The sequence below is a fragment of the Megalops cyprinoides genome, chromosome 7 (genome assembly GCF_013368585.1).
Source record: "Megalops cyprinoides isolate fMegCyp1 chromosome 7, fMegCyp1.pri, whole genome shotgun sequence".
Classification (NCBI taxonomy): domain Eukaryota; kingdom Metazoa; phylum Chordata; class Actinopteri; order Elopiformes; family Megalopidae; genus Megalops; species Megalops cyprinoides.
In genome coordinates this window covers 26,514,850-26,525,813 of record NC_050589.1, presented here as the reverse complement: position 1 = coordinate 26,525,813, position 10,964 = coordinate 26,514,850, and positions in this window count along the sequence as shown.

Here is a 10,964-nt window from a genome sequence, read left to right as displayed (position 1 = left end):
AGATGACCTTAAGAAGACGAGAGAGTCTTTGTATTTTACAAAACTAACCTTCTATGCCAGGTCTATGACATGACTGTTTAAATCGATTTGTTTTCTAACTGTACCAAAGCACAGTCATTATGTGGCTAAAACACTTTACGTTAGCTTCAAGACGGGCCACTCTGCTGAGGGTATTTCAGAGAAAAGCATTATAGCTGTGCCCAAGTTTGCGCATAGAGCCAGAGCTTTTGAAACATTTTAGAGGAGTTAAGTCATTCAAAAAAGAGGGCTCACCATTAGACATCACTATATTATGCACCATGACTGCAATAATGTCTGCTTATGAAATACAGACACACAGATTACCAACCGACAAGCTTGCTGGTTAGTTGGCGGCATGCAAAATTGTCACTGCTGGAACCTGTTGGGCTAATTACTGCGTCACCCCCTTTCTAAATTGATCCACCCTAGGGCTGCATTTCCACCTGTGAATTATCTGTTGAGTGAATTTTAGGAGGGGGAAATGTTATTTACCCAGAAGTCTCAACATGTCCTACAAACTCATTACCTGACTTATCAGATGACACCTACCTAACGATTATTTGTCCATTAGATGGCAATCTGTAGCTCTCTCCTCAAGAAGCTATTTGCAACAATGACATGCGCGCGCACACAAACACACACACACACACACACACACACAAACACACACACACATATACACCGAAATACGTTAAGGAATGGGGCCAAGCAGAAAAAAAAGCAGTTAAAAAGCTATCAAAATGTCATTTTCTACCTCTCCCTGCTTTATCTCAGAGCCAAGATATATATCATCTCATTCCCTTGCCCGCTGCCATTAACCTGTTCATAAGTTGCGACGCAGGGAAGAAGGCGAGTAGCCCCCCCACTCACCCTCTAGCTCTAACTGTCCCTGCCCCCACCACCCACCACTCCCGGCCCTCTCTCGGTAAGTATCACTGGAGATAATTTCCTTTTAAAATTACCCTAGCCCCAGCGCTGACCCTAGACAGCATGGTTATGCAATACGGAAGTAGGGGCCACCACCAAAGAAGACTTGAACACGCGCAGCAAGCAGTCTGCATTAGGCACCAGGGCGCTGTTCTTTAAGGGGGACCACTGCCACATACCTGGGAAACTGGGAAACCATATCCACGTTCCCCATGCTGTGGTTTATGCCATGGCTCTCTTCTCCTTGGTTTATAAATATAGCCAATCACTCACTTTCCAGAGGCCTCTCTCTCCGAATTAGCAGGCACCCTGAAAATTTACTTTTTCTGTCATGGCAAGACGGAAACAGAGATGGTGTTTCAGTCTACGAGCATCTCATGTGCCTGAATGAGAACACGAAGGCACTGAGTCAACCTTTCCCTTTTGCTTTTTGACATCTAAAACACCTTTTAGAACCAGTCGTGTAGGTACCTGTCACAAGGCCAAACCACATTGGGCACTCAAGAACAATTATTTTTTTGGGAAGAAAAAAGTGTCCTGCCACTGGTTTTGACATCGAAAGAAGATGCTTTTTTCCAAACCTCGGCAGATGTTCTTGAGAAGGCCAAGGCATGGAAGGCCGCATTCCTCATGGGCCATCCTTTGCAGAGTTAATTAGGCGAATCTAGGAGACATAAATCAGCAAACCCATGGGGTGTGGGGGTATGGGGTTGGCCGGCGGTGGTTGTGGGGAGGGGGGAGTCTGCAGATCTGGGTACTGACCTCTGCTAAGGCTCACCCCCTGCAATCCATCTACATCACTGACTGAGTCCAGTAAGCATTCAAGTTCAGCTTTTCTTCGACTGCTTCTGCCACTCTGACCGCCCCATGCCCATGGCCCGGGCCCAGGCCTACTCCTCCTCCCAACAGGCAATCCGAGGAAGGGATTTCTGCATCACATCAAACAGCACTATGACAGGGAAGCAGGCCTACGAGTCTGAGAATTCAGCAGGTTTTGTTCTTTTTTTTTCTTTCAGAGGGCCCTCTGCTTTGTGAGGAACCATATTCCCAGCGGACAGGTGGAGAATTATTCCTGGCTAGGAGCTATTTCATTCAGACTTGAAGAATGATAAAATACCAGTGGGCAGCCCTCCCTCCAGCAGCTCCTGTGGACTGGTGTTCATTAGGGTCGGAAATTTATGCTGCGACTGAGAGCACTGAAATGTCTTTTTTTAAACAATTTTTATTCTCCTGAATCATATCTGTGTTCCTGTCTGAAATGAAACGAGTTGTTTTTCTTTTTCGTCAAATCATTTGGATTACTGTTTATTTTTTAATGTTCCCGTGTGTCATCAAGGAAACATCAAAGGAAAACTGTGGCACTTTGTCCTTAACTTTGTGTGGTGGAATTTATGGGGTTGATTTTGTTGTTGTTTTTGTCTTTTCCAAAATTTTTCATTAATGTAAGTGACCACCAAATAAAGTGGGGTATAAGACTCGAAAAAATGTAGCACTTGATTAAATGCACCCCTGACAATCAAAAAAAAAAACACTGCAGTTGGATTGTACCTCAGCTTATTTTATTTTAATTGAAGTGTTGTGCTCACTGAAGCCAGAAGGAGATGGCAAGATTAACTGCCCTTAAGAAACAGAGCATATGAAAATCAACCACAATTATTTTCTACCTTGTAGATTATTTTCATTGAAAATTTAACTAAACCATGAAGAAGAAGAATATGAAGACATATGTATGATTGTGTGACAATATTTCATTGAAAGCTTTTGAAACCAATTAAATATGAAATAAATGCATTACTGCATTGTCTGAGTTCAAGGTAATAAAATACCCTTAAAACAATACCTTATAACTGAAAAAAACACACAAAAACTGACATGACAGTCAGTCTGAATCATAACCATTTTGAGACTGCAGATATTGGGGGCATACTGAACATAACGGTAATCTCTGCTGTACAATTAGATCAGTGGAAAGGGCTTGTGTTTCTTACTTCATCTAAGTGTTTTTGAGATCCGATTGTTTTTCATTACATTCTGTCAGCTTTCATTACGGGGGGGAGCATTTAATCTGAGCCTCTCACCTGACAGTTTTTGCAAACTAATTCGCCTTGCCAAGACGTTGCCTTGACTAACTCACCAGATGGTGCATGTAAACTACCTCTGTGTTCCTTGTGTGTGAGTTATTCAAAGGGTGGGCAGAAGGTTGGTTCCTGCTTTCATTTTGTTACAGTTTCATGAGTCTCCATGGCAATTGTCCTCGCTTTTTGTAACAAAGATGTAGGAAAGCACACATGTGAAATTCACTGAAGGCCCATCTCAACTGATGTGGGCCTGTGAATGTGCACTGTAAGAACAACAGAACTACAACATGAGGGTTAGAGCTCTTGGTGTGTGTTGGTTAGCGGTCCAGAGGAGTGTCCACCTGGTTGACTCTTGACCGAGTCATCTCGCCCCTCTCCCAGGTATTGGACAATGATTTCTCTGGTTTGGACAGTTGCTTGGAGTTATCCTTGCGCACATTCAGTGAAATCCCTCATGGCAAAGCCCTTAAGCACGTCTTCTCCTTCTCTGTATCTTCCCCTCCACCAGACCGGCACACCTTCAAGTGAAACCATCAGCCGGCAAAGCAGGAAGTTTGAAGGTTTTAATATTTATGGAGCTAGAGAGCACACAAAGGTTAATTTTCATATCTAAGGGAGGATTTCAAAACCCTGCCTCGTGTGCAGCTTGAAAGGGGCATCCCTGGAGGCTGGATGTAAGTGTTCACAACACGTCCCTTCCCTTTCAATAAGGGATGGCAGAGAATGCTACCTTCTGATTAGTCTCCTTTAATTATGCAAATGGACTTTGTTATCTCAAGTGACTCAAAAGTGTTTTGGTATCTATTTATTATCGCACTTTTGAATTACTCATTACAATCATGCATGGCTTTCTTGCATTGTCACACTTGGTATTCATGCGTTCATTTTTTTCTTTTTTAAATTAAGCTCCTAGGTGGTCTCCCATGCATTGTGCGGTAAACAGTTTTGCGCCAACAAAAATGCAAAATTAGTCATTAATTTAACGACTTTTTAGTAAACAAGCCCATGGGTTGGATCTGTCAACCCCCTGACTCCCCCTCCACACCACTACCACCACCGCCCCCAACCCCACCCCCCGCTCTGATCTTTCAGAGCATGTCTGCTTAATTGACGCTTTCTCACATTCTGTTTTTCTCACCCCTCTGCCTTTGAAAATTAACTTCATTATTAAAGATCTCCTGTGGTGAGGGCCACTCTTTCAATGAGAGCAAGAAAATTGACTGTCATTTTAAAGAGGTGTAAGTAGGCCTTGACAACCTCCCTCTCTCCCTGCTAAAGGGCTCCTGACAGAGGAAGCTACCAGGAGGAAGCATTCAGATTTAGACAGAGGGCAAACAGCAATATCCACCTCGGTGCTCCCTATCTTTAGAGACAAAACATGAAAAAATGAAAGAATGAGAAAAGAGCATGGTCACATATTAAGAATTATTTGTAATGGTGAATATTCTGTCATATTTACATTGCTAAAACTGTAAAGGCATAGGATAAAAATAAATGACAATTGATAGTGTTTGTTTCATGTACGTGTGATGGTATACTTTCCACTCTGACAAGATGGAGAAGAGACCTGGAATAAACTGACTGAGAATGTGAAGCTAGGATTCCCAGCCTAATTCCTATGAGCTGAAGCTTGTGTAGTGGAAAAATGGTATTTTGGAGGACCATGAAATGTAATGAGGTATGCCTTTAACTTAATTTTGTGGAAATATGAAGAAGGTCAACCCTGTGTGCTGGAAAAAAAGGCTATTTTGGAAGACTATGAAAAGTAATGATGTATGCATTTTATGTGATTAAGCGTGCATATTAACTACAAGCAAAATATAGTTGTGTAAATATTTGTCTTAATATATCATATAATACATAAACCAAAAAGACTTCTCCGCAATGTACAGAGCTTGGTAACACATATTAAACATTTCTAAATACTCATTTTATGGCCACACAGTTTTTGTTCAATATATACAAAAAATCTATTTCACCCATAATTAATGAGTAAGTTTCAGCTACTGTGTAATACTATGACACTGTTCTGGAATGGTAAATCACTTGGATTTGTGATTCATAATAGGTATGATGACTTTGACCACCAGCTTTGATTCTTCAATATCAGCACATAGTTTTCTTTGGGACCTTAAACAGAATGTACTGTACACTTACCTGTCCAACAGAATAATTTCTGTGAGAGTCTAAGCATGGTCCCAGAGGGCTATGAAAGTCATCCTGAATCACTTGTGTTTTCGACGAACAAGACCCAGTGATGACTATTGACTAGTTAGGTCTGTTTTGTGAAAAATGACAGTTGAAGTAGTTTACTCTCCAATGACCATTTATCAAGTGTCAAATTGGAAATGTGCATTAATTTTAAGCGCTTGAAAAAAAGAATCATTCAATAAATATTTGAAACTGAGCCCTAGGGAATGTGTTTACATTGAAGTCTAAAACACACAGTGAAGCAAACAGGACTTTCCAGGCTTAATTACAAATTCTTATTTCCATCCTACAACTTTGTTTGGGGTATTTTCACAAGTATCCACCCTCAAAGCCATTTAAGTCCCCTGTGTTATTAGCAGAATCTCAACATGCACGGTGTACATAGTAATTTATACTTTGTTCGACAAATACTTGAAAAATACTGTAGTTATCAGAATTTCTGCAGCTGGCTGATCTGAAGACCTCCTGCCCAAGCTAGGGCCTTCGGGGGCCACGTCTGGAGAGTATTAAAGCACATCAGTCAAACTGCTCCTCCATGGTAGGCAAATAACGTTAATAATGTCACATTGTTTGTTTTGCAATTACTTTCATCTGGAGTAACTTCTATGGTTTTCTGTTTCACTCATTTAGCTACCTTTCTCATCATAAAAACATGCTAGGAGGATCTTGACAACATGTATCATATATTGTAGATCAGATTATAAAATAAATCACTGTAATTTCAGTATGTTTTAGTAATTTGAAAATATGCACCTCTATTTCATATTAATATCACATTCTGTTCTGCAATTCATACAGTATTGATCCTAATGTAGATCTGTTTCCCCATAGTGCATAACACAGTGAACACAATGAACACAGTGTGAATTTGTTTTCTTTCCTGAACCAGGTGCTCTAATACTTTACTAAAGGCTGTTCCAGGATCATGTTAAAACTGCTCCAACCTTACAAACCTTGTTTCTTTTTTCTCATGATAATTTCAAAGCACGTTTTTCACACTATTGCTCTTAACATAGCTACGAGTGATAAGAGTTGGATGATAATTAAAAGAAAAATTGCTAATATAACATCAAATATATATAATATAATAAAATATTCAGAAAAAAAAATCTTTCATCAGACATCCTCGGGCAATCAATAGTAGCACAGTGCCAGTAGTTTGATAGGTGCTGAGGTGACAGTCGACAACTGAATATTCACTGGTGAGATGTCTCCTCATCACTTCTGTTTTTCTTTCATTGCTAACCTGTTTTCACACAATAGGATTAATTCAAGATCTGAATAATATATTCCTTCACCAAGAGTTTTAGCTTGCAATCTCCATTCCCTTTGGGCATTTCAGCTGCATTTTCTTTCTAAGACACTGTAGGAAATGGTTGCTGTGTGCACAGAAATGAAAAACTCAGTGAACCATTCACCAAACCACACATATGTTCTGTCCTGTGACCACAGATAAAATCATAACCACATTAATCACCATTCACATGCCATTCATAATGAGCAAGTAAGAGGTATATTAATTACCAGCATACTATTGGCCACATGGCACAGACACAGACTTCACATCACATGGACTAACAATCATCAAGTATTCACTATTCAGTGCTTTTCCCTTCTGAACAGGTAAAACAGCAAGAGATGAATCCTGTTACACACTGCAGTCCTGACAAGTAAGGAAAATGTGAAATATTTTAATTGCTTATGTCAAACTGAAGCAGTGATGTTTTGGTTTAAATGTCTGTGGAAGGCTAGGAATTCAATTAATTAATAAATTAACTCTACACCTGTGGAAAAATACCTTTAGTATTTGTGAAGTAAACCAAATTTGTACCAAGATGTAATTTCATTACATCTGACAAATTTTGCTTTTGAGGGCCGTAGGAGGGGGTAATTTTGACAATTTGCAAATACCCGTATTACAAGCAAATTATATTATATTTATTATATATTACAGATTTCATAAAGCAGCACAGAGAGAGAGAGGTGCATGTTTATGGTGCTTCACCGCTGGCAAGCCAGATGCCTGTGTATGCAAAAACGGAGTGTGAGTGGACCAGATTGACAGTTATTTTAACAGGTGGAGCGATGCAGGCGTAGAATGCACAGATACAGACTAGTTAATTAGAGTGCAGGCATGGGCACTGACACAGCAGACAGACTGTGAAGTGTAATGGTGACATGGCCTTATGGACTCATCTGTTTTCTCCCTGGTATTTCACATGCTATTAACTTGTAACCTCTCTTGACCTGTGGCATTAGCCTGGCTTCCATATGCTCTTATTTTATTTATTGAAGGACTCATTTATGCACCACTATCCCTCCCTTTTTAGCCGCTCCCTCCCCCCCTCTCACTTCTTCTCTCTCCATCTGCCACTCACTGTCAGATCCATCCTTCAGCTCTCTGAGCGTAATGGCCTACCAGTTATTTTGCTTCATTTGCCAAACAAAACATATAGTTCGGCTTCCAGCTGCTTGACTGCGCCATGGTGCCGCCGTGTAACATTGTGTGGAAGTATGACAGCAGCCCCCCCCCCCCGACCCCACTCTGACAGCGTTTAATAAACCTGGCATTTCCATCTGTGTAGTGCATTGCACGGACAGTGCCATTAACCTGCATTCCTGTCATGTGAATCACAGAATTTCAGAACAACATTCAGCCTCGGGTCTTTCTCCCTTCCACTCCCCGACAGCTTGACCGTTACGTCCAGTGGTGGCGCATTATTACACCCATGGGTGGTGCAGCACACAACAACAAGTTATGGGTGCGACTATCTCACAAGAACACACACACACAAACACATGCACAGACACACACACAGAAGCATGTACACACACACACGCACATACACACAGACATACACATGCACATATAGTGACGTATGTCCACACACCGATCTGCCATGCATACCCCAATACTTCTTTAGAATCACCTGCCTCCCAGAGCAGCGTGATTCCCAGGGTGAGAATGAACCTGCATTTTGATAAGGATATTAAGGCTGATTACAGCGGGGGGGAGATATCGACTCGCGGAGGCCCTATGGAGAAGAGGAGATGCCACACTAACTCTGCCCCCACAGATTACCGCCTGAGCACAAACAACGATATGGGGACATCTAATCCCCTCCTGACAGAGCGGGACGTGCCTGCCCCGACGGCACCCCCCCCCCTCCACCGCCCCACCCCCCCACACCCCTGAGACTGCGCGCGTGAATCCCGCGCCAGGTTTATTTTGCGTAATCTTTTAATGACATGCACTAACTACGCTTTCAGGATTTCTTACAACCCGAGACCATCGAGCGGATTCTATTGGGAGATTAGCCAAATAGAAAAAGCATGTTAGCGCGTGGGGTTTAATGCATACGATGAGAGAAATATTTGGATTTTGGTTCAGATCCTGGGGTGCCTGGTGGAAGCTGTAGGCCTTAAATTTTGATTTTTGTTACTCCTTCCCCCATGTGTTTTTTAATTAAAATATGGTGGTTGTTTTATAATACTCTAGCCTGGTTAGTGGTAGAATGATGGAATGTTATAGATTGCAATGATTAGACTATTTGAAAGAATAGTTCAGACAAGGTCAAGGCTGATAGAACAACTTGGTGATTCATATATTTTCAAAGTCTGTTGATTGTAAAACCATGCCTGACCTTGAATGAACCAATCTAGCAATTAGCAGATGGATCAAAGCAATAATTTAATCTGGTCCTTGGTTCACTGAACATTCTGGCCCTCGGTCCATTAAATATTGATTCTGACATTGCCAATGGCATTAGTTCCAATGCTGCTTTTATAAATAGATATCTGGGATTAAGTAATTGTCTGTATTGGTGTCCAAGGAAATCAGCCCCACCGTGAAGAATACCCAGGACAAAAACAGAAAACACTGGGTCCAATACAACAAAAAAATTACACTAACTACAAGATAAATCAAATATCTTGTGTGCAATTTTAAAAATAGCCATTCTCGGGATATTGTTTACTTGTGTGAAAACACCAAAATCACAGCAAGCACATTACTAGTCAAACAAGAACCTCTATTGGCAGACAGTGTCATTATGTTCCAAATAAATATATCATGATACCAGATATAAGCAAGTTACACATCAGCTGACCTAATGTACATCATCTTTATGCTGACTTAAATACTTGTAAGATAAGTAATTTTTGAAATTGTGTCTCCAAATAAGAATGCAGCCACATTAGTTTAAGGTCATTGTGAAAGTACTGTCACAATAGATAGATAGATTGCAGTGTATTGTAGAGGGGTTCATTTACTGTCACTCTTTTCTGTTTTCATGGTGTATTTTTTTGTGCAGAGTAGTGGCAGGGCATGGTAGTTTGGTCTCTTTTGTCCATCACACATCTGAATAAAAACAGCTTAAAATGGCTGGAGGAGGTGTACCTCAAACACTGGCATTATATTCCCAGTTGCAAGCATTGCCAGGAATCTTAAAAGAGTGCATCACTGCATAACGCGATTTACTACGAATTGAATTAGTTCAACCTTGATTTCCACCATGTCAACACTGTAAAAGGCTTCCTGCCGCAGCACAGCTCCAGGGCATCCTTATGCCTTAGACAGATAACACTCCTTTCTGAAATATAATGAATTGAGTTTCATATAAAATGTAGAGTAGAAAGAAAAAAACAGAGAACCTTTCCGAGGATTTGTCTCCACAAAATTGAATACAAATCTATTAAATGGGAGCGGAAAATGATCTTGCCTAATTCAAACCAAAATGCAAAGCACCACGGCCTATTTTTGTAATGTTGTTGATTGTGAAAGAGGGCATCATAAAGTTTTACTGTGAAATTGTTTTGACTGAGAACTGCACTGGTTTTGAATCAGTCTAGACGGGGGAGTTCGCAGTGAACCTTCCATCATCAATCTGATGCAACATTTGACTTTTTTACAGTGTCATGAGGTGACAAAAGCAAAGAGCCAAAACTCAGGAAGAGAATAGTGGTGCGCTCAATGTCTGCTACAAAATATGCAGTATCATGGCTTGAATAATTTACCGTTATGTATGGCAGTTAAAAGGCAATACCTGTAAATGAGTGATAAATTGATATACTCAGGATGTAGATGAACACTTGCATACATACTTAAAATTTGTTTTCAGCATGTCAATATGCTGGAATACATTGATGAAACCCTGGGGGAAAAGTGATCCTCGATGTGTTTCCTCACATTCGAAACTTGTTTCAGAAATGCCAGAAGTGTTCCATGAGCTCGTCCTCTGCAAGTATTCCACTACCTGTGGGAAAGTGTAATTATAAATTAGCACCACCGAATCACTTTCAAATGATGTTAAGAAAATATCATTGCCTTTACTTTTTCTAATACTTTTTTCGACTGACATATAAGCACACGTCTTCGAATTTGCTGCCTTTATGCAAATCGTTTGATAAATTGGATAGTGTGTCAAAGAGAAGATCCTGGCCTTTTTTAAGCAGAACCAAACTCCAAAAAATCAAACTTCTGACACATACAGCATCAGTCAAAATGATGTTCCTTAAAGGACATGGGTGGTACAAAACACTGTGCAAATCAAGAAGCAGCCAGTGGGGGATACATGCAGAGTGGGCTGCTTTTGCAAGATTAAAAAAATTAAAGGGTCACATTCTGTTATTGTCACTGCTGTTTTCTAGACCACCCATGGCTGTTTCCTTGACCTCCTCCCAGTTTGGTATAACTTTTGTAACATGGCTTGTTGATTTCCTCCCAAT